Raw genomic sequence first — 25,827 nt, 5'->3', positions numbered from 1 at the left:
TGTCCATGTTTCCTTAGATTCTGGGTTTGCTAGTATCCCTTGCAACCTCAGCTCTCTGATAGGTTCAGGAAAAGCAAATTTGTAGATTATCCAAAATTTTGAGGGGTGTAAGGGTAGAAGCAACGTTCTTTCCAGTTTATACATTCTAAGTGGGAAACAAATAATTTAAAAACATTGTTTATTTTTCCAGTTGACAAGAGTTTAGAATACTATTTCTCATGGTGTCATCTCCAGACACCATGTGTAATCAGAATGGTGAGCATATTAAAAATGTTGATTCTGAAGCCACTCTCTAGACTTACAAATCTGAAAATCCAAGGGCATTCATTTTGTGAAGTTCACCAGGTGATTCTTGTACATTTTAAAGTTTAAGAATTGTTGGATTCAAAATGAGCAGTTCGAAGGTCAGAACACGATACTCCAAAATATGGTGCTTTGGTGTGCTACATACTTAGAACTGAAAAAGATTGGAAGGGTCTCGGAAGCAAGGTCTTTGTGACCTGTCTCCCACCTGTCTTTCTTTCTGGAAGTGAGCCATAGAATTCCTCTCCCCTAAAGCAGGTCACAGTAACTAAAACTTCTCTCCCCAAAGTAAGCCACAAAACCTAAAAAGTTCACTCTGTGATCTTCCCCTTATGTGACAGATGTTCTGTCCTATGCATGGAGGAAAGAGTGTTACACAGGCCAAGAAGAATCTGGACAGGCCTTCGTGCTCCCTCTCCCAACACACTGTCTACGACTATTAGTTCATACCCCTTTGTCCAGTCACATTTTTACACAGCTATCCATTCTTCATTGAAACCAAGCATAAAAAATCAATATTTTTGCCTGGGTTGTTGGTTCTTCATTTCCTTCTTTTTTCTTTTAAGAGATAGGGTCTTTCCATGTTGCCCAGGCTGGACTCAAACTCCTGGGCTCAAGCCATCCTCCCACCTCAGCCTCCTGAGTAGCTAGGACTACAGGCAGGCACCACCATGCCCAGCTCTTAGGTCTTCATTTCTGAAGTGTCCTGTGTCACATAACATTTTGATTTTAAATACATTTGTAATGCTTGCCTCTCATTAATTTGTCCTTTATTATAGGAGCGTTGGTTGTAATCCTTGTGATGGGTGATCAAAAAGGCATTACACGTTTTTTCACCCCTACAGCAGGAAAAATGTATTAGCACTTGTAATGTACCAGTGTAGGAAGAGAATTGCTTTCCTCTATTCTTCTAGGTTCTTTGCTGGCCTACAAACTAAATGGACATAAAACAGATTAACAGGAGAAAAGCCATTTTAATAGTGTATACATGGGAGTCCCACAAAAATATGACTTAAAGAAATGGTCAGGTGATTGAGGCTTATAACGGCATGCTGAGCTACATAAAAGGATAAGGATTTGCGGCTTCTGTGGGGTGTGCATACTAGTTACGAAAGAATGAGGGGAGGAAATGCATGGCGAACAAAGATTGTCTTGTTATGAAGATAAAAGTTTCTCAGGTGATAAAAGTTATCTTGGAATAGCTCTCTTCTTGGTACAGACATCTTTACTAATAAAAATTTCCTTTATAAATGTAAATTTCCTTTACAAAAGGGCAACTTTTCAGAGCTACTCTTGTGTCTGCAATTTCCCAAAATAACCTGCTCAAAATGATATGCCAAAAAGGTCTATTTTGGGGTGGTGTATTTTGGTCTCCTGCAGTCATATTTTGGGGTGGTGTGTCTTGAGCTCCAACACCTGTCACTTCTTTTTTTTTTTTGAGATGGAGTTTTGCTCTTGTTGGCTAGGCTGGAGTGCAATGGTGTGATCTCGGCTCACTGCAACCTCTGCCTCCCAGGTCCAAGTGATTCTCCTGCCTCAGCCTCCCGAGAAGCTGGGATTAGAGGTGCCCACCACCATGCCCAGCTAATTTTTTGTACTTTTAGTAGAGATGGGGTTTCACCATGTTGGCCAGCCTGGTCTTGCACTCCTGACCTCACATGATCTGCCCGCCTCAGCCTCCCAAAGTACTGGGATTACAGGCATGAGCCACCATGGCTGGCCAACACCTGTCACTTTTTACAAAGATTATCTTATTTAAATCTCATAACAAACCTCTGGCATAGGCACATTGTTATTCTCTTTAGAGACAATGTAACTGGGTCTCAAAGATGTTAATTAACATGCCCAAGATTACACAGCCTCTATGTGGCAAGACCAGGATTTGAATACAGGTGGCCTGATTCGAAAACCTGAGACCTCTTAAAAATTGAGATATAATTCACGTAACTTTATCTTTTGAAGGGTACATTCAGTGGTTTTTAGTATATTCACAAGGTTGTGTACTCATCACCACCATCTAATTTCACATTTCATTTTCATCACCCCAAAAATAAACCCCATACCCACCAGCAGTCACTCCCTCATTCCTCCCTCTCTCCAGTCTCTGGCAACCACCAGTTTACTTTATGTCTCCATAGATTTGTCTATTCAGGACATTTCGTGTAAATACAATCATAAAATATCTACATAGTGTATCTGGCTTCTTTCACTAGCAAAGCTAGAGATCTTAGTCACTATGCTAGAAAATCAGAAATGGGAATTGTACCTACGTAGACAAAAGGATGACCACCTTTCACCTTGCTCATCCAGGAGATAGGATAACCTAAAAAACAAATACAAGAAATCCATTAAATTTAATAAAGACTTGTTGAGTACCTCCCCTGAGCAAGGCCTAGGGCTGGATACTCTTATCAGAATTACCTGTAGAGTTTGATAACAATAGATTTCTGAGTTTCATGTCTCAGAGATTCTGATTCTGTACTGGGCCCCAAGTTCTATGTCTGACAAGAAACTCCAGGTGATGCTGATATAACTGGTCAGGGACAAGCTGGCATGCACAGCTGGAGGGTAATATTTCCCAACTTTTGATGCGCATATGAATCACCAGTGGATCTTGTTAAAATTCAGAATCTAATTCATTAAGTAGGTCTGGGATGGAGCCAGAAAGTCTGCTTTTCTGATAAGCTTCTAGGTGGTGCTGATTTGCTATTCTGAGGGCCATCTCTTGAGTGGCAAGGCTGTAGGGGATGAAGGGGAAGGATAGGGAAGGCCTGGTTCCTTCTTAAGGAGCTTACTCTCAAGTGCAGAGAGACCTGAATACAGCTGACTAGGTCAAGTCGAAGTGGGCTAACTGTCCCAGTCAAGACCCGAAGATGGTATGGATGGAGACCTCTCCCCAGCTCTGTGGTTCATTCCATGTTCATAAGGAGAGATCCAGGAAAAATGGTGTATGTAGTATTTGTCACACTGTTTAGCAAGATGGGAGAATGTATTACATATTTGACACATATTTCCATTCCAACTGGTTAATATCTTCAGAAAAAAATATCAGAGCTGAAGAGGTACGCCCTGGAAAAGCAAACATCATCTGTGCTTACTCATATGTGGGAGCTAAGCTATGAGGACACAAAGGCTTAAGAATGATACATTGGACTTTGGGGACTCAGGGGAAATGGTAGGTGGTGGTGAGAGATAAAAGACTACACTTTGGGTACAGGGTACACTGCTTGAGTGATGGGTGCACCAAAATCTTAGAAATCACCACTAAAGAACTTATTCATGTGGCCAAATACCACCTGTTCCCCAAAAACCTATTGAAATAAAAAAATTGAAGATTTAAAAAAAAGAGGTAAGCCCTAATTTTCCGGAAAATTCACTGATGTGGAAAACGTCATTTCCTGATAATGCTGGGTAAATCTGTGTTTTGTAGGATGTTCCATATGTTGTCAGTGCTCATGAATTGTTTAGTTTTATTATCCTCATTAACAGGGATAATGGTTGCTTTTTAACAATCATGATCACCATCTGGAGCCTGGAAAACCATAGTTTGAGGCTCAGGTAGAAAGATGAGACTGTTCTGACTGGGTCTCAGCCCATTTCCCCACTGCCAAGCCCTGTGTGTACCCATGTGCTTGGCTGCCAGGCACGGCAAGAACCACACTGACAGATGTGGCGTTAGTTCAAGCAAAACAGAACAAAATTCAGAGAGTGCAGGGCACATTGGCTTGGCTGTTTAATCTCATTCTAATCTTAAATATTCACAAAGTAGCTTTCCTTGTGTGTTCTCCTCACAGCCCCGGTGACCCCTAACTTTGCTGTTGACATTGTGACAAGCAGACGATGTGACTAACTCACTGCTCCCCCAGTTCTTGGGGTGAATTGGGTTTAAACATCTTCTCTTTGTGCTTCACAGAGAAGTGTTGCCTTATTGGGAGGAGGTGACTAGACAACCAAGCTGCCACGTAACCATAGCAACCATGCACGCCTGCCCCTGTGAGTTTTTTAGGACTCTTCTCCAGACCTTTCCCAGACCTCTATTTTCAAGCTCTCTCAGCCTGCAAGAAAGCAGCATCTGAGACCAACTCAGCCCTAACATGCAGGGGCAGTGAGGAAGTGCAGATTGGCAGCCTTTTCCCAGAACCTAAACAGTTAGCACCGCATGGGCTAAGGGGGAGAAGCTGGAAGAACAGGGAAAGTGATGAGGACAAAGTCCATAAGGGAAGTAAAAGCTCAACTTTTGATAGACTCAAAACAGGGGAGAGTAAGATGCTTACATTCAAGAATGCACTGGACCCACTCTAAGGAAATATATCTAAAAGTTTGCTGGAGGTAGATTGGTCAGGATGGTTTTCTAGAGGAGAGTTTCTAGCAGGATTCTGGGGGCCAAAAAGAGGGCTTCAGGGGTAGGGATGGCAGGGAAGAATACTGCCAGGCAGAGTAAATGGAGTAGGGTGTTGGGGGCCTGTGGCTGGGTTTGCAAACCTGGTTCACCATCGGAAATCCAGCCAATTCCAGGGAGTGAGACAGAGAAATCAAGCTTCCCCAGCTTCTGCTTTCCCTGAACCTCCAGTCTTTCTGTCTGCTGCTCTCCAACTCATCCTTCACAGCAGCCTCTTCCTTGAATGTTGCTTCCAAAATGTCAGTGTTATTCCACCAATTGGTATCAATTTGAAAGAAACTGGGACACATGTTGACTGCGCTGATGCTTAAGACACTGTTAGGTGTCAACCAAATCAACCCCTATGGTTTCTTGACCATTTCTCTGATCCCATGTAAACATCGTGAATGTTTACAAGAAAGAATGTTGGACGATGTACGTTCTAGCTGCCCTTCACTTCACCTCCCTATCATCTCCTACAAACAGGTGTATCATTGGAGATTGAGTGGACTACTACATCTTAAGGATAAGGAATATTTCACCATAGAGGGGATGAATAGTGGTATTACTTCCTCCATCCCACTTTTTCGCAACAAGGCAGGGGTGATATTTTACATTTAAAAATAAAAATATTCTACTTGATCACTTTCAGAAGCTTTTGAGCCATTGATCTGTATTTCACAGCATCTGTCTTTGAATAGGTCTGGGTTAAGAGTTAGATCTTCTGTGGTGTCTAAAAAGAGTGAGAAATAATGACTTAAGCTCCATAGCATTTTAAGACTAGCTATTTTCTCTTTTTGACTTTTTAAAAATTGCTCTTTTAAGTAGCTCACCTACTGTATTAGTGAATTAGTGCTTCTATGACAACATATCTGAGACTTAGGGAATTTATAAAGAAGAGAAATGTTTGATGTCTGGTGGGGGTCTGGTCTCTGCTTCCAAGGTCGTGCCTTATTGCTGTGTCCTCTGGAAGCCTGTTTTCTAGCACAATGGAAAGGTGGAAGGGCCAAGAGGGCCTAGTTAGTTCCTTGCAGCCCTTTTATAACGTCACTAATCCCACCCGTGAGAGCTCCATCTTCATGATTTAATCCTCTCCTAAACCTCTTAATACCATCACAACGGAATTTAAGTTCTAACATATGAATTTTGGAGAGAGACGTACATTCAAACCACAGCACCTACCTAGCATATTTCACAGTGTTCTGTAGCCAAGTTTTAATGATTTGCTGATTGCTGCCAATCTACCACTCTAAGGGATTGGTATCATTACAAGTTTTAACTTTTCCTAAGGCTAGGTTTTCTCAATGGCAATTCAAATGAGATTGGCCATATCTATGGTCCATAGGTAAGCCAGACCTAGGCTGTGAGATTAAGACATATTGACTAGTTGTTTGGTTTATTTTAGTGGCAAAGCCGTGTTTCTCTTCAGGATTGCTGTAGCTGTCTTCTGCACTCAGGCAATGGCAGCTTTGGTCACATACTAACAGAGTCAACTGAATGTACGACTCAGACTCTGGCACACTCCACTGCATGCATAAATGAGTATTTGGTTGTGTATGTCTTAACAACATAGCTTTATGACAGGAGTAAAATCCACATTGGTAAAGTACTATACTTTTTTTATGGACTCCAAACTGCTGGACTGTTTAGGATAGAAACATGCAGTCAGATTTGTATTATTTGTTATTTGGGGGATACATACATCATATTACACCTACCTCATGTTGCATTTGGCTTTGATTGGGTAAGATCACGACCCTGTCTTCTGAAGCTGGGAGGTGACTGCGACGCTTTCTCATGGAACTCTTCTGTAATTTATTGGGTGATATTGGACACTGGACTTAGCATCTCTGGGCCCTGGTTTCCTCAGCCCTAAAATGAGGGGAGAGAAGGTAGAGGAAATTGAACTAGATGATAATTAACACCCCTTCAGGCTTTAACCTTCCGTAACACTCCTGAGCACTGGGCAAGGCTCAAGTTTTAATTATAGAAATGCCTATGAGTGCTTTTAGTCATAAGCTTTAGTACCATCCTCTGTGGCTGTGGGTAAAAGTGATCCCTTTTGTGGTAGGGGCTTTGGGCACATGTCCAGTTGCCTAATTGGAATGTGCAAGACCAAGAAGTACCCAGGACACAGAAGCTCCTTGAGAGGAGGGGTGATCTGTATCTGAAAAGATTAAGTGCAGCTATATGCAATGAAAAACCTAAAATGACTGTCTTAAAGCAGTGGTTCTTAAAGTGTGGTTCCCTAACCAGTGACATTAGCCTGACTTGGGAGCTCATTTAAGATATAAAATCCCAGGCCTCATAAGAATGATATAATGGATTTGGAGATTTGGGGGGAAGGGTTGGAGGGGAATGAGGGATAAAAAACCACACATTGGGTACAGTGTGCACTGCCCAGTTGATGGGTACACCAAAATCTCAGAAATCACCACTAAAGAACTTACCCATGTAACCAAAACCACCTGTTCCCCAAAAACTATTGAAATGAAATAAAATTATATTAAAAAAATAAAATATCGGGCCTCCCCACCACAACTGATGAATCAGAAATTGGAGCCCAGAAATCTGTGTTTTAAGAAGTCTTCCAAGTGATTCTGAGGCACACTCAAGTTTGAGAACCACTGTCCTTCTACTGTGGAAAAAGAGGCCTGGAAGAAGGACACCCTGGGCTGACTGAATGTTACCCGGAAACCAAACCACTCAAATCTGCTTTATCAGATTCAGGTCTGAATGACTTCAACTTTCTCCCCCAAATAAAATCCACTCTCAAAGCAAAACATTGAATAGCCATCGAGGACATTTAAGATAATTTGGTTCACCTGCTGAAAATAATTCCCAAATATGAATTCTAAAAATATTTTGAGCAACAACACATCATTGGGCTAAATGCTTCCTAAGAAGATATACCACTCACATAGATAGTCGGTTTATTTATTTGAAAATTAACCTCATTAATTCATGGTCATAGATCTTAACAATACAATAGAATTATAAGGCCATATCTTATGATATTTTTGTATCTCCCTCATAACATATCACTAATCACTGAGTAAACTTTCTGTAAATATTGAATTAAACTGATGACTGTTACAGAGACCTAGGCAAGACACAGGTTGAGCAAGATAAAAATCAAGAATCAAAATTCTGGATAACCAAATCAGTGCAGATAGCAATTGAAAATGCTTCATAATTTTAAACATTCGATTCTCAATAATAGATACATATTTTTTCAATATAGTTTTGGTTGTATTGATTTGAGCAGTGGACTGGGAGCTGAGAACCAAATTTTACCCTATCTCTGCCTCTAAAATTAGGCAAGTTACATAATTCACTTTGTATCTCATTGTCCTTTTCTTATGGGCAAGGAATGCTTACAAATACAGGAATTGGATAAAAAGAACTTAGTCCATGAATGCTTTCTTCTCCTGAGGGAATATGTATGTGGAGCCTGCCTTTAGGAGAGAAAGGGTCAGTAGCACAGTTGAGGCACACCAACTACTCGTCCCTGATTCTACACTTCTTCAGATGAAGTCACTTTCTATTAGGTCAGACATAGTTGTGCACACCCATAATCCCAGCAGTTTGGGAAGCTGAGGTGGGAGAATCACTTGAGGCCAGGAGCTCAAGACCAGCGTGGGTAACATATCAAGACCTCATCTCTATAAAATAATACTAATACTAATAATAATAACTTAAAAAGTAGAAAAGAAGAAAAGAAATTACTTTCCGTCGGTCTGTGTGAATCTGTAGGTGGGAGAATCACTGGGTGAGTCTGAGGACAGAGAATGACACAGTGAGTTTTCATTTCTAATTTAGCCAAGAAGTCTTAGTAGCTTAGAACATTGAAGTAACTTCTTTTAATTTTCACACATAGCTCTAGTTTCCAAGAGAGAACATCAATGTTTTTGACCAATTTGTAATTTCAAAGGCTGGAAAAGCCAGGCTTATATGCGCAGGCTCTGTTCTGAGGACCAGACTAGAGGATGCTTGTTTATGCCAGCAGAAAGAAAAGCCACTTCTAGATCAGATCTCTTGCTACTGACAGTCAGATCGAATCAACAGCATTGAATGAGCTCCTTCCAGGGATGGTGCAGGTACTCCAGAAGATGTGAAAGTGATGTGGCTGATACTGCAGGTTGTCTACTCAGCATTCATTCTCTTGTTTCCAATCAACAGAGCTCCTACATCACTGAGGGCAGCAATGTGCCCGCTTAAAAACTACATTTCGTAGATTCCCTTGCACCTATCTGTAGCCTTGTGACTACATTTTGGTCATTGAAATCCAAGTGCAAACTTTATACAGATCTCCAGGAAGCCTCTTTAAAGGGAGCTGACTCTGCTGAAAGTGTGCCTATTTAGCCTTTTTTTCCGTTTATCTTTCTGGCTGCCTGGAATTTGAATGTGGTGTCTGGAGCTTCAGTAGTCATCCAGGGCTGTAACTGTGAAAGCCATGCACTCAGGGTGGTGGAACAGAAGGTTAGAAGGAATCTTAGTCTCTGTATCAATCATATGTTGCCTTCTTCTTCTTCGTTTTTTTGTTTTGTTTTGTTTTGTTTTTGTAGGAGAACAACTTTTTTGTGTTTAAGTCCCGGTTATTTTGGGCATTCCATTATATGCTGCTATACCTAATCCCAGTTAATACAGGCGGTCCCTGTTCTTAGGGACCTTTGTGCCTCTGGTTACTTGTACATTCCAGGGACATGCATCCCTACCACAGAGTTTATCATTTTTCTTTTTTTTAATTATTTATTTATTTATTTTATTATTATTATTATACTTTAAGTTCTAGGGTACGTGTGCATAACGTACAGGTTTGTTACATATGTATACTTGTGCCATGTTGGTTATCATTTTTCAATCAGAGCAATGGAATATGAATCCAAAGACTGAGACAGAATGACTCAGCAGATATTGAGACTTAAGACTTCCCTATCACCAGTGAAATGATCACAGAATGTTAGAACTGGAAGGGATGTTAATGATGACTCAGTTTAGTTCCCCCCACCCTACCTGCCTCTCTATATTTCAGAAGCCCAGAGACACTAAATGAAGTGTGTCAAATGACTCAATACGTTATGGGAGAGTTCTGACATAGAATCCATGGGAAAGTATTCTTCTTCCCATCAGTGGAAGAGTCTAACCATCAGTAGAGGGGAGCAGCATAGTCTCACCCATGAGGGCTAGCGTGTTATAGAAGGTCTGTGTATCAAGCCTGGTTTCCTGGTGTGTTTTTAAACTAACTCTCAAAGTTAGTTCAGATGAAAACTCTCAAAATGTTTTTGAGCAATGATTTGTTCATGTATCTTTTATCCTCATTCTATCTCCACTGTTGAGAGGTTATTGCAGTGAGAGCTAAAATAATTTTGACTGACACACAGAAAGTTGTATGAAAGTTTTATAGGATTCATATTAAAGCAGATTTCTGGGAATCAGCTCTTTCAAATTAGTCTCCAAGTGAATGAGTATGTGGGGTAGGTTCAGATATATGCATTACCCATGGGAAAAAGGGCGGCTACAAAACAAAGCGATTTTGCAGCAATTCTATCAATGAGCCCATCCTCAGAGGGACAGGTTAGTGGAGTATTCGGAGCTTTAGGGCTAGAGGTGGTGGTAGATAAGAGATGATTATAAAGTAGGTAGAACCAAGAAAATAGAAGAGTATAGGAGGCAGGTGTGGTTTTTGTACAAGTTTCCTATAACTCAAGAGTAAGCATTGATCTTAGCATGGAGGGTCTAAATTTTATTACTATTTTGGTAATGTCTTTTTACCTAATATTAAATCCCATTCAGCTGCTGGTAAAACACAACCTGCTGAGTAGGGAGCCCACCCAACTTGAACCTATGAATGCACTCTGAACACCATGCTGTAGAAGGACCTTAATTACAGAGAACATCTACAAGTATCACTTTGTTTGCATGTGGTTAGTGATGGCCTTAAAATTCTCTGGGCTCTCAAGTGTCTCCCTGACCACCCACGGCCTAGGACCTGCTGAACCCAAGAGGTTTCTTGCTTCTGCTCCTGTTCCAGGTCTTCTCGAGTTTGGGAAGGTCTCCGATCTTTGATAGCAGGTGTCTCTGGAGTCTTCTGCTTTCTCCTTATGACACTAGAGCACTTTCCACATCTTGTCTCTTTTTTCACCATTTCTGTACTTGCTCCTCCTGAAACTCTCCTCACCCTGACCAAAAGCCAGAATGCAGAGCTCCTGATGGTAAATATGCAGTATCCCACAGTACTTCACATTTGCAAGTCTTGGGGAATCTTTTGAAGGTTTGGAGTTGAAGGGTTGTATATATATATTTTTTTCTGTTGCTGATTTATTCTGCAGAGACAGATCAAGTTCAATATCCGGTACATGTACAATGGAGAATTCAGAAAAATCATCGGGGGTTACTGGGGCTTGGAATGAAAGCTTGGACCACTGAATCAACAACTCTGCTTTAAGCATGAAGTGGAGACAGGATTACATAGATAATCTCTCTGTGTTTATCTGGATTTCAGCTGCAGAATGCAGCTAAGGAAATAGGTTTACGCTTGGTTCTTTGGGTCTAAGTGCTCTCTTTGCACATACACAGAAATTTTTAATTAGCTGCACCAGTCTCAATTGAAGTTGACCATGGATCCCAGTTTATAATTCCAAGTAAAGGGGCACAAAATAGGTTTATTATTTTATTTTACATTTAAAAACATACAGTAAAATTTACTTTTTGGGAGTGCAAAGTTCTATGTATTTTAACACATGCATAGTCTTGTAACTACTACTACAAACAGGATACAGAACAATTCCAACACCACAATTCCCTCATGCTACATGGTAGTGTGTGTGTGTGTTTGTTTTGTTTTGTTTTTTAAGACAATCTCACTCTGTTGCCCAGACTGGAGTACAGTGGTGCGATCTTGGCTCATTGCAACCTCCGCCTCCCGGGTTCAAGCAATTCTCCTGCCTTAGCCTGCCGAGTAGCTGGGGCTACAGGTGTGCACCACCATGCCTGGCTAATGTTTTGTATTTTTAGTAGAGATGAGGTTTCGCCATGTTGGCCAGGCTGGTCTCGAACACCTGACTTCAAGTAATTCACCCACCTCGGCCTCCCAAAGTTCTGGGATTACAGGCATGAGCCACCACGTTTGGCCCATGGTAGTTTCTTTTAAAAACAGTTTTATTTGAGATATACTTCACACACCAAGGCCAGGCGTGGTGGCTCAGATTGCCTGAACTCAGGAGTTTGAGACCAGCCTGGGCAACATGGTAAAAACCCTTCTCTTAAAAAAAAAAAAAAATTAGCCAGGCATAAGGGCACACGCCTGTGGTCCCAGCTACTCAGGAGGCTGAGGTGGGAGGATTACTTGAGCTCGGGAGGCTGGGGCTGCAGTGAGCGGAGATTGTGCCACTGCACCCTAGCCTGGGGGACAGAACAAGATCTTGTCTCAAAATAATAATAATAATAATTCACATACCATATAATTCACCCATTTAGAATGTGCAATTCAATAGTTTTTGGTGTATTGACAGGTATGTGCAACCATCATTACAGTCAATTTTAGGACATTTTCATCATCACAAAGAGAAACTCTTCATCCTTTAACTATCAATTACCTATCCTTTCATCCTCCCCCAGGACCTAAGAAACAAGTAATCTATTTTCTGTCTCTATAGATTTCCCTGTTCTGGACATTTCATATAAATGAAATTTTATAACAGTCTTGTAACTGGCTTCCTTCACTTAACATACTGCCTTCAAGTCTCATCTGTGTTATAGTATATATTACAGCTGCATTCCTTTTTATGATCAAATAATATTCCATTGTGTGGAGATACAGCATATTGTTACTCATTCATGAGTTAACGGACATTTGAATTGTTTCCAGCTTTGGCTATAGTGCATAGTAATGCTTTGAAGACTTGTGTACAAGTTTTTGTTTGAAGACCTATTTTTTATTCTCTTGGGTATATACCTAGGAGTAGAATTGTTGGGTAATTTGGTACTTTTATGATTAACTTTGTGAGAAACTGCCAAACTGTTTTCCACAGTGGCCACACCATTTTACATCCCCACCAGCAATGTATCAGGTTTCCAATTTCTCCACATCCTCACCAACACTTGTTATGATCTGTTTTTATTTTGTTCTTTTGCTTATAGGCATCCTAGTGGGTGTAAAGTTACATGGTAGTGTTTTGGGTTGTAAGATTCTCACAGATGGGGAAAAAATGTGGAGAGATTTTTGTACTTTTTTTTTTTTTTGCCTGCTGCTGATCCAAACAGTAAAACATAAACCTTCAGAATGACAGCTGTAAAAGGGAATGGGAAGAGAAAATACATCAAAGGGAATTGTCAAATAAGCACTGCCAGAGAAAGAGCAGAATGTTATGATAGGAAAATCATGAGTTCAACATACTTTAGATAAACACATATAATTTGTTCCCATGTGCCAGGCTCTGTGCTAGGTGCCGAGGCCCTAAAATGAGTTAAACAGAACCAAGCCTTCAAAATTCTTATTGTGTGGAGGGAGAGCAGAGAGTAGAGTTCTTTACAGTCTAGGTATCAGAAGGGGCTTCCTGGGGGTGGAGGGATGAAAAATAAAGAAATTCTCATTAGATAATAAGGGCCTGTAGCACTATATGGGAAAAACCTATGCTGAAATATTTGGGAAATATCCTCCGGATAGCCTACTTTTCTTTGGTCTTTGGGTAACAATCTTGATTAAAGTTTGGTTTCTTTGATTTCCCAGTCAGTAATTGGTGGGTACAATTCTTTCTGGAGGAAAATAAGCCATAACTAAGACCTTTGCAAATATTGCTAACTTTTGCTTATTTGCACTGATTAAAGGGGAACATATAATTCAGGATAGGACCAATCTAAACAGAGTTCATATTTTGCTTTGGAATATGTTTTTTCTCTTGCCTCCCAGATGTTGCTATGTCAGATGTTCTCAGAACTCACAGATCCAACTAAGTCATGCAGCCCTAGGAAACAGGGACTGTAGTCTCTCAGGATGATGTACTGGCCTAAGCAGAACAAGTTTCTTTTGCCACTGCTTCTTGTTCACACCTTTCCCGTGGTGAGAGATAATAATTTGAAGTTTATATTTTCTGTCTAACTTCTGCTAGACAGGAAGAATCATCCTGAAACCTTTTGATCTATTTTAGATGTGGTAAAAATACCCAGAGATTACCTTTGCTGCTCATTCCCTCCTGGTACCATAAAAACTTTTTGCCAAATTCATGGGAGGAAAATAAATTCCTTTGATGAGACTCTGTGGCTTTTTAAATAATCACAAATAACTTATTAATTCATGTCCCAAATAACAGCCTAGATATCATCACAAAATATACCCAAATATTCAGTAGACTAACTTCCCAATGACTTGTCTCTGGTAGGCCACCAATGGAGAACAGACTCTAATCCCAAATAAGAAATATACCAGTTGGTCAAAGTCAGAGCAGATTCACATAAATACAACAAAACCTGAAATTTATCTGGGCTATTTATGGGGAATTCACAACAAATTTTTATTAAATATTTCCTAAGTTGTAGAAAATAATTGTCCTTAGGTTTCTGGTTTGAATGAGTGATAATAGTAATTTGTAATTAGCACCTGAGTTATATATTGGCTTTCTATTGCCCATAACAATTATCCCAAATTAAATGACCGAAGACAACAACACACATTTATGGTCATACATGGTTTCTGGAAGTGGGTTAGCTGAGAGTTTCTGGCTAGGGAACTCTCACGAGGCCTCAGTCATTTGCAAGCTTGACTGGCACTGGAGGATCTGCTTCCAACATGGTACACTTGCGAGGCTGAAAAATGGGTGCCTCAATTCCTCTTCAGGTGGAACTCTCTCTAGGGCTGCTTATAGAGAGCGTCTCACAACATGGCAGCTAACTTCTCTCAGAACAAGTGGTCCAAGAGGGCAAGGTAAAAGCAGCAGTATCTTTTATGACCTAGTGTAGGAAGGCAGACATCATCACTTATGCCGTCTTTTGTTTGTCACACAGACCAACGCTGGTAGGATATAGGAAAGGACTATACTAGGGCATGAATACTCAGGAAAGGGGGATCACTGGGAGGCACCTTGGAGGCTGGCTACCACAAAGTTGTGAATATATAAATTGTAAATGAATCACTTAAAAAAAGAATTGGTTGAAGTACCTCTCTATTCCTGCAGTTAGCATCTGAATATGACTGTTAAAAAAATTCCAAATGAGTGAAGCCAGACTATAAAATTATTAGAGTTCTTTTAGGGAGAAAAAGATTTATGATCAGAATTGATGGATCATTATTAGTCTAGGGCTATGCAGGACCATCTGTAATTAGCTCGATTCTTCCTTCTGTTGCCATTGTGAGCATAGAGCACTGGGGTCTTTGTACCTCCCCAGATTCTCTGAAATACATAGCAGGACTTCAACAGCTATTCCATGTCATCTCTTGTGTTATATCCATGAGGCTACTCAGTTTTCTTGCCCCAGCACTGGTTTCCAACCATTTCCTTCTATAACTGGTTACGTTCCCTAATGTCATGTCACAACCATGGGTAATCCTCAGATTATGTGCAATTCCCAGACCACTGGCTGTTTTCCCACTCTTTCTGTTTAATTCAAAGAAACCATTGGAATACCAGTAGGAGAGGAGTTATCACTCAGACAAACTCAACTCGGTTCTAATTTATGTAAGTAATTAAAGCATATATATAAATAAGACATTTACAAACTTTCACACATTAACCACTGCTAGAAACAAATTCTTTAACTCTGAGGTTGAGAGCCTCAGGAAGGACACCAGTTTGGTGAATCTGAGTTTGAAAACTGGGCTGGCCTCCCAGTTCTTCCAGTTTCATGGCAGGCTTGCAAGTATGTGCCATGACTGGTAAGGTGAGCTGGGTGAGAGAGTATCTGTGTGATCCCTTCCTGTCCATCTAAACAGGTCCAGTTGTAGATATTGACTTGCCACTCCAGAAGTTTCCCCAGTCTGTCCCCTATTGTCCTGTTTCAACTCACTGCTTTTGTTCTTACGTCTCTTTATTCTCCAGCCCTGTTTTCTTTAGATGCTGGCTCCTGCTGTCCACCAGATCCCCGTGATGCAATGACTGATATAGACAGGCTTGTTGAATTCATTCTCTGGATCTGAGCAACGTTGGCTGAGCCGTGACAAAGTACTCCTATCCATCCAGTATGCTTCACAGTGGGAATCTCTCTGTCTTCATCACCACTGCCCTAGTAGCCTCAGGTGAAGGATCACACACGCTGATGATTGCATCACTGCTTCTAGGGGGAAACAGTAGTAATTTTCCCCTAGAAGCAGTAATGCATTAGTACTTCTAGGGGAAAACAAGTCAATGACCACTAGTTAAGGTCATTCTTGTAACTTTAATTCATAATTATAAGAGTCAACATTTGTTTATTTTGGTCTTTTATTCATTTCTTAAATGAGAGTTTTTAGGTGGTGAGTTTTCTTCTCTCTCATCTAACAAATGAGAAAAACAAGGCTGAGAGAAGTGAAGCCACACAGCCACCAAGGAATAGGGACAGGATTAGAATCTCAGCCTCTGAGGCCGGGCGCGGTGGCTCACGCCTGTAATCCCAGCACTTTGGGAGGCCGAGGCGGGCGGATCACAAGGTCAGGAGATCGAGACCATGGTGAAACCCCGTCTCTACTAAAAATACAAAAAATGAGCCGGGCGCGGTGGCGGGCGCCTGTAGTTCCAGCTACTCGGGAGGCTGAGGCAGGAGAATGGCGTGAACCCAGGAGGCGGAGCTTGCAGTGAGCCAGGATCACGCCACTGCACTCCAGCTTGGGCGACAGAGCGAGACTCCGTCTCAAAAAAAAAAAAAAAAAAAAAAAAGAATCTCAGCCTCTGATACTTGGTTTAAGTGGTTTTCATTATGCTACAAATGGCACAGAAAAATGTCAGAGTAGAGGATGTCACAGACCAAAACTAATGAATGGGTGATTTGATGAGAGTGCTTAATGATACATCTTTAAGAGTCATCTTTTGAGAAAAACTGGACTTTTTAAAAAAGAGACGATATGATGACTTTCACTATGAGGATGTACTAATAGTCTTTGAGCACTAGGAAATGAAGTTCAAGTTAGCAAGGTAAGTTGGGTGGAAGTTTGGTGGCAAAAGTACCAGAATTACAAGGCATTTGGACAGAAGTGTGGTTGCAGTGCTTCATACACGCACTTTGAAGCATGAATAGTGATCCAAGTACTGAAAGTGTTTTTACTTCTCAAATATTTATTTCAACCTACTGTAGGTAAGGCAGTTGCCTTGACATGTAGCTCCCTGAAGGGTCTATATTTTGCGGAATATTATAGCCTAGAGTGTGCTTTGAGGGCTACTCTAATAAATGTGTTGTGAAACTTTTTTTTTTTTTTATTTAACTTGGGGATGCTGTGGAGAACATTGTAGACCACATCATGCAGTATGCCTTTTAATGACAGAAATATTTTTTAGATCTCCGTGTGTCAAAGAGCTTCTAAGAAACTGTAAATCTTCGCACCTGGTGTTTCTCCTTCTTTGACTTTGTCTTATGGTTTGCATCTTCGTGTACTAACTTTATCCTGGCTTCATCTTACAGAATTGCTCAGTTTGTGTTTTGTCTGTGCTATGATTTGCCCACCCACGTAGGTATATTTCGTTGTTCTACATATTTCTGAAGTGACTCTGAAGCGAATGAATAAATGAATGAGCTTATAAGTTAACCTGGGGAGGCTAGGCATGGTGGCTAACGCCTGTAATCCCAGCACTTTGGGAGGCCAAGGTGGGTGGATCATCTGAGGTCAGGAGTTCGATACCAGCCTGGCCAACATGGTGCAACCTCATCTCTACTAAAAATACAAAAATTAGCCAGGCGTGGTGGCAGGCACCTGTAATTCCAGCTACTCGGGAGGCTGAAGCAGAAGAATTGCTTGAACCTGGGAGGCAGAGGTTGCAGTGAGCCGAGAACACACCACTGCACTCTAGCCTGGGCAACAAGGGTGAAACTCTGTCTTAATCACTCACTCAATCAATCAATTAACCTGGGGAGATATACTAACTTTAAAAACATCTAAAAGAAAGTTTTAGCAAACAAATGAGATTTACTCTTGCATCTTCTTATTTTTTTTAGAGACAGAGGCTCCCTCTGTTGCCCAGATTGGTTGGAGTGCAGTGGCTGATCTTGGCTCACTGCAGTCTCAACCTCGTGGGCTCAAGCGTTCCTCCCGCCTCAGGCTACTGAGTAGCTAGGACCACAGGTGTGTGCCATCACACTTGGCTAATGTTTTGATTTTTTTTTTTTTGTAGAGATGGGAACTTGTTGCCCAGTTGCCCATGGTGGTCTCGAAATCCTGGCCTCTAGCAATCCCCCCATCTTGGCCTTGCTGTTGCTTAATAACACTCTTACGTTTAGAAACAATGTGTTATCAACAAAGGAGTGAGTTCAGATAGAAAAATGAAGAGGTGCCAGCCTGGACCCTAATTTCCCATGGACTGCATTTCCAGTCAGTGGCCCAGAGAGGCCCACCCAGAAGGCTGGGATTCTGCTCCTGGAAGCCTGATGGGTCTTGACACAATGATATCTGAGAAATAGTTGAGCCCTCCTGAAAGACTGGCTAGCTGATCTTATGAGATTACTCAGTATAACTCATCTCTCATGGAGCTTTGTATCTGGAATGGAGAAGTGTGTGGGGAAGAAGAAGGAGTTCTATCAATAATTTTCTCCAGAGACAGAATAGCATAGACAGTGATTCTCAAATGTGTGGTCCAATATCATCAGCGTCACCCTGGAATGTGTTAGAAAAATAAATCCTCGGGTCCCACCCAGGACTACTGAATCAGAAACTCTGGGAGCAAGGCCCAGCAATCTGTATTTTACCAAGCCTTCCAGATGCTTCTTCCTGCTCAGGTTCCAGAGCTGCTGGGATATAGCAGTTAAGAGATGAACCCCACAGTCAGACTTCCTTTGCTAGAATCCTGGCACTGTTACTTATTTCTTTATGACTCTAGATAAGTTGCTTGATTTCTTTGTGTCTCAGTTTCCCCACCTGTAAAGTACAGATAATGATAGTACCACCTTTAGAGAGTTTTTATAAGGATTAGATTAGGGAGTACACTTAGAATAGTGCCTAGCACATAGTGAAAGTTCAATAAATTTTCGCCGTTATTATTGGCAGACATGGTGTCATGGAAGAAGGTGGGGAGTTTCTCTCCCTAGCCACCCTCTTTCCATGAGAACCCCATGAAGCTTTCTAATGCAGCCTTCTCTGAGGAGCAGGTATAGGCTGAGGTGCTGGGATAGGGCCAGAACTAATGCTCAAAGCCTTATCTGAACACGTCATATACGTTGCCCTAAAGGGAGCCTTAACTTTGGAAAAACTTTGCTCTCCTTCTTAGCATTGGTAAGACTATTTCCTGACCTACGGGGCAGAAGGTTGATTCCTTGCTGAATTTTGTGGGAGAAACCCTAAGTGTCTAAGAGAATGCAAGGTTATTATGAAATTCCCACAGACATCTCAAAATAAAAATCATTTACAATTTACTTTAAGTATTTTTAAACATTTCTTTTGTGGGGCTGGAAGTTGAGTTTTAATGATAACATACAATGGGGAGAGGGCAGAGAAAGTTGTCTGAGCTGTCTGGGGTGCTGCAGCATGATGGGCTGGCTACACTAACTGCAGCTGCTGTTTGGGGGATCCCTGGCTGGCTGGGTCCTTGGCCTTCTCTGTAGCTTACAGTGCTGTCTCCTTTGCCTTCTCCTTGGCTCCTTTAGCTGTCTCAATAAGTGTTTTGGAAGGGGCCATACTGTGCAGCTTGGCCAAGATGTATTCAAAACCCTTCCCAGTCTTGATCACGTTGGTTTTGAATTGGGTGAGACCAAATTCCTGAACAGCTCTGGAGATGGTTAAATAAGCTAAAGGAGACCCAGGCTTTCCAGTGGATTTGGATCCAGGTGCTGCTGTCAGAGTAAGTGCATGGTTCCTCCACAACCACAGCCAGATGTGGTTGATGTTCCAGGTGAGGTGGTCATGTCTGATTCTGTGGCTTCACAGTAGAGTGTTCCAGGATGGACACCGAGCGAGCGGCACTGGCAGGAAACAGTGGCTCAGCTCAGCGGGGTGTCTGCTGGTCTTGGTCAGGTTGCCAGGGCACAAGCTTCTGCTCAAGGGTCACCACCCCGTGTACTGTGTTTGCTGTAGGGATTTGTGTACCGCTGTCATTAGGCGGCAAACACTTGGTCCCATGACCTCCAGAGCACACTCTGGCCCAGGGAATACTTCACCATCATCCTGGCTGGGATGGGGTTGGCACCCACTCAGTATCAGAGTGCAGAGGGTGGGGAGTACATGGGGTCAGGCCAGGCTGGGCACCTGCCTCTGACCAGGCCCCACAGTGTGCCCGGGCACCGGCATGGTCAACTGTAATTTGTATGTTTGGAGACAGAGTCCGTAGAGAACCAAATGGCTATGTGATGTTATAACCCCTCCCAAAGTTTGGAGGTCACTGTTGCAACTTTTAAATGGACTATTTTCCCCAGAGTTGCTATAGACACATGCATCAGCACAGCCTCAGAACCCAGTTTCCAGTCGAGATAGTTGACATGGTGATTCCCCTTCTTCCAAGGTTTGAAACTGTCCCAGGATGAAACACAGCTTGACTGAATTAAATTGCTGTCAATAAGATTTTTAAGAAACCCACCAAATCAACTGGGGTTTTACTTTTGGCAGCCCCCACAGCCAAACTGACTCATCCATATGGCTGATCCATTAAATAATGCACAAGTAGTTGATGACATGACCAGAAAAAGTGATTTATCTGGGGAAAAATGTTTGGAATTGGAAAGGGCTGGGATTTAAGCTCAGGAGCTCACGGGTCCAGTCTAGGCCTTAATAGCCTCAGGGTTCAGGCAGCCACTTTCCTTGCTTTTAGCAGGGTCATTGACTAGAAGGATAGGATAGAGCTGGAGCAGGCTGGGTCAAGGTCTTTCCAGTCAATGTGTATCTTTGGACCCATGCAGGCACGTAGGCTACAGTGTGCAAAGTGGTGTTCTGAAGATCAACCCAAGAGCCTTGCATCTCCCTCTCTTTATCTTGCTCCAGGTCTGAGAATCTTTTGAGGCCAAAGAAAATGAATTCTAAAGCTCAGACTTAGATCCAGGAGTCAGTGTGAAAGCATGTGCCATGGAGATGCAGCCCAGCATTCCAGGAATGTGTTCTCTGAGGACCAAGTGCTTTTCTTATCTCAGTATGTTTTCCTCCTATCCCACCTCTCCCACCTGGCCATCTCTCCTCATTGAATCTCCCAGTGAATTCTCCTGTTGTTTTGACAAGAGCTGGAAAGTGGGTGTGGGGGATGGTGAAGTGGAAGACTGGAAATACCACATCATCCTGTGGTAGAACTGCTGCTGAGATCCAGAAGGGAGCGCAGCCAGAATGAGATGTTAGCTTGAGGCTTGGAAACAGCAGCGTGGGATGATTTGCCCTGGAACTGAGGGGCTTCTCTTGCTCCTTTTCCTGATCCTTGGAATCCTCTAGGACTCTGAAAATAAAGGATTTATTTCAGGGGACAGAACTGGTATCTTTCCAAAAGAAAGGCAAGCTGATGGCAAGAGGCTGAAGCCTCCAGTTGTGGCATAATTTACGATGGGGGCTTATCAGCCTGAAGGAAGCAGTTTGGGGACGGCCTGTTTGGGTCTCTCCCCACAGGAATGCTCTGCTCAATCCTCCTGCTACTTGAAAAATGAAGTGTGGTAGAGTAGTGGGGAGACCTCGTAATGCTTGGATGATCACACAGATTTGGATGTGGAGCCTGGTTTCAGAGCATAAGAATGGACCCAGGCAATACCACTTAGGGAGTGGAGATAAATAATGGCAATTCACATAAGAAGGTCAAACATCTGACTTCAAATAACATGATTTTTTTCTCCAGCTGAATTGTCTAGAGTTGAATGAGGGTCAGATTTGCATTCACGCATCTTTCCTTAGCTCAGCTCATAACTTTCTATGTTTTCTCCCGAGGGGGTATTAAAAACAGAGCTGCTTCACATGAATGTAATGGTTCCCATTCAGAACCCTGTCACGACTTTGTCTTTTCTCTATCATCTTGAAGGGAAAATTATGTTCCATAGTTTCAAGGTCAACTGTGAGCTATTTGGGCTTGGAAATGAAATGAGACCCTTGGAAAGGTTGTCCCTCTCTTCATTCATATTTTGCTGATGTTTAATAAAACTCAGTTCTTCTCCAGCCCGGGGTTGGAGGTCAGGCAGCCATAAACAGGCAACCATAAACCTGTCCAGAAAATTTCATTAGGTAGAATTATTTTTTCTTTTTTTTCCTGCTATAAAAGGAAGTGTGTGTGTGTGTGTGTGTGTGTGTGTGTGTGTGTGTATGTGTAGTTTTATTTTTATTTTTGGTTTCGTTGTTTTGTTTTTAAATTGTTTGCTTTTGCTTTGTGTTTTGTTTCTGTGGCTTTTTAGAGCTGGTCTTATAGCCTGAAGGAGCGCCTGGAAATGAATGTATAAACAGCAGTGGCCTCTCCGCCTGGTCCCCCACCCTGCTCCTTTAACTTTCATGCTCAGAAGCTGGAGTACCCAACTCCCCAGGGGGCAGACTTAGTCTTGCCCTCAGCATTGGGGTTGATTTTATTCCTGGCTGAGGGAATGTCAGGGGGCTAAGGTCAGGAGTGGGATGACTTGCTACTATCTGGTCATGTTCTGATCTGGTGCCCTCCATCCCAAGTCAGACCCTGGTCATAATGATCTGTCTTCAGCCCTCTTCCTGTTTGTCCTCTCTGCAGCACTGGCCCTGTTGACCGTCACCTGCTCCTCCCTTGGTTTCCAGGCAACCACTTATTTCCTGGTTCTCCTCCCACCTCTTCTCAAGTCTTCCCAGCCTCCTTGGCAGGCTGTCCTCTGCTCTCCCTAAAATGTTGACATTCCCTAGGGCTTTATCATTTGTCATCTTCTCTGGACAATCTTCCTTACACCTGTGACCCTAATCACCAAGTCTAGGATACTGGCTTCCAACCATTGCTACTGAACTGCAGATATAAGTTTCCAGACTTTCTGGTCATAACAACTGGTATGCTCTTTAGTAGCTGCAACTTAATGCATTTCAACATGAACTCGTTAACTTCTCTCTTGTCTTAGTCCCTTTGAGCATCTATGACAAATTATCATAGGCTGGATAGCTTATAAACAATAGAAATTTATTTCTTACTTTTCTGGAGGCTGGGAGGTCTTAGATCAAAGTGCTGGGAAATTTGGTGTCTGGTGAGACTTGCTTCCTGGTGTATAAATGACTGTCTTCTCACTGTGTCCTCATGTGGCAGAAAGGGCAAAGATGCTCTCCCGGGTGGCTTTTTTTTTTTTTCTTTTTTCTTTTTTAATAAGGGCACTAATTCCATTCATGAAGGCTCTGCCCCCTGACCTAATCACCTTTCAAAGGCCCCACCTTCTAATACCATCACACTGGGGGTTAGGGTATCAACATATGAATTTTAGGGGGACACAAATATTCAGCACCTCTCAAGGTAGATCTTCTTGTAGTTTTGATTTTGATTGGTAGACTACCACCCATCCAGTCCCTCAGGTCAAAATCCCAGGGTTATCCTAAACAATTTATTTTTCCTCATTCCTTGTGTTCAACTAATCATTATATTCTGATGTTTTTACTTCAGAAAATTTTCTTGAATCTTACCTCCCCTATCCATTTTCACTGCTACTACTTTGGTCCAAACCCCTATTCTCCTTCACCTACAAAAATACAATATTATGATTCTTAAACAAGCATAAGCTCAACAAATAATAAATGAATGAATGACCTGTCTGGTACCAGACAGACTATTGTGAGGGTTAAATGAGGTACTTTATAGAATGCACACTCAGTAAAATGATTGGTACATAGTGGGGGCATAATAAATGAGTTATTATACATTATATATAGGAAATATTTGAAAGTATGGACTTTGGACCTAGGCAACCTGAGTTCAAGTCCAAATTCCACCATGTACGTTTATTATGTATATGATCTCCATGCCTCCATTTGCTCATCTGTAAAATGGGGATGAATATAATAAGGCTGTTGCGAAGATTAAATGACTTATTTAAGTAAAGCACTTAGAACAGTGCCTGGAATATAGAGCATGCCCAATATGTTAACCGTCACTATTATTATTGTTATTAGTTTCCTGTTTCCTATCTTTTATAAGTAAACATGTCAGCTTTATTAGAGGAAGAAAGTTGAGTTCTTATGTATGACACCCTAAAATTACATAGAGAAAAAATCGTTACCCAGTTTTCCCCAAGTAAAAGTCATATCTATCAGTTATGAATTTCATAAATGCTGAATCACAGTCTTTTTGCATAGTACAGTGTTTATAATAGCCCTTTTGGGTGACCAGCCATCCTGGTTTGCCTGAGATGATGGCGGGGGAGGGCAGGGGGGTTCAGTTTTCTGGGATGGTGGACTTTCAATGCTAAAACTAGAACAGTGTTGGACAAACTAGGATAGTTGGTCATCCTGTTTTTTATGCTTAATATGGCTCCTCTTCTGAAGTTCATCTTCCAAACATAATTCCCCAAGCATATTTCAAAGATGAAACAAAATATGCGAATTAAGGTGAGGGACTTGAATGGAAGGTTGGGGACATAACCTAGGAGTCCTCATGTACCATCTTCAGTTCTTATCCATCAATGTGTCCACTTTAATGGGATTTCTGGGACAGATGAAGGATTTTTCTTATGGGTGAAAAGAAGAACTAATTTCTGGCATTGTTTGGAAACACTGCAGGTCTCTTCAGCATAGTGTCTGCTCTGAGCAGCCAGCTAAAGTCCTGTTTCTCATCCCTCAGGTCTTCTCCTCTTCAGATGGACTGCAGGGACCCACGAGGCCCCAGTGGCAGCCAATCAACTCCGAGCACAGCCACTGCATAGAGGGTTCAGTGAAGTGAGTGGGGCTGTTACCCCCCACGAAGCAGTGAGTGGCTTTCTGCTGTTCCACTCTGGAGGCCTCACCTCCTGTGTTTTTAAACTCCAGTTTCTGTCTTTCCCTGTTGGCACCAAACTTATCTTAATAAAATATAAATCAAATCACATTATTTCCCCCATGAAATCTGTTGACGCCTGTGGCTAGTGGGATCAGTGCCAAATCCTCAGCTTACTCTGTAAGATCTTTCACACTCTGGCTCCCAGCAACTCTCCAGCACTTCTCTTGGCACTCCTCGGGTGACCTCTACTTTAGTAACCCAGGACTCACCACTGTTCCTCAAAGCTCACTATGACTTTTCATTAACTCAAGCTTCTGCATGTGCTATTTTCTCTGCCTTGCAAACCCTTTCACTTGCTAGGCAAATTCCCACTTGTTCCCGTATAAAAGATGATCTCCTCTGTGAAGGTAATCCTTGGCTCCCCTCTGGGTAATTATAGAGCTTTGTTCAGACCTTAAAGAAGTTACTGCTTTGTATGAGAACACATTTGCACATCCAACCTCCCTGGAGGCTTTGTGCATCCTGAGGGACTGGACCACTGGTGTATTCTTCTTGGAATTCATTGTGTCTGGCACAGGTCTGTTGAATGATGGAATAACAGCAGCAACAAACCCACAACCACGACAACAACAGTTAACCTTGACTGTGAGCATTTACACTGTGCTGAATGCTTTGTTAAATGCTTTACAAGCCTCAGCTCAGTCCTTTAAGGAAAGTGACACTGCTACCCCCATTTTATGATGAATGTAAGTGCTAATTTGGTCAGGAACTGGAATTCATCTTTGTTCTGCTTAGGGAACAAAAGTTTATGAGGTTTACACATATCACCAATAGAGTGTTTTTAAAAAACTTTAAAATACTTGAGTATAACCTTTCTTAATCCATTCTAACATGTTAGAGGCTCTTGCTCTCATACACAAAGAGCCAATGTGCCAATCATAAATTCAATCTAACTGCTAAAGCAATCTCCAAAAAAAGAAAACCTGTTTAAGATGTTTCCTTAACCCAATGTCACTTTTAGCTTGTATCTGAAACTTATAAAAGTGTTTCCTTGGAAAATATCCTTAGTGAAGGTGTTTAATGGAGCCACCTTGGCCTTGCCCTGGTTAATATGAATCAGGCTGAAGAGCCATTGACAGCTATGCCTCCTACTCATTTCCCAAGCAATATCCATGC

Source organism: Mandrillus leucophaeus, unplaced genomic scaffold (genome assembly GCF_000951045.1).
Source record: "Mandrillus leucophaeus isolate KB7577 unplaced genomic scaffold, Mleu.le_1.0 Scaffold558, whole genome shotgun sequence".
Classification (NCBI taxonomy): domain Eukaryota; kingdom Metazoa; phylum Chordata; class Mammalia; order Primates; family Cercopithecidae; genus Mandrillus; species Mandrillus leucophaeus.
Note: the sequence above shows the minus strand (reverse complement) of the source record.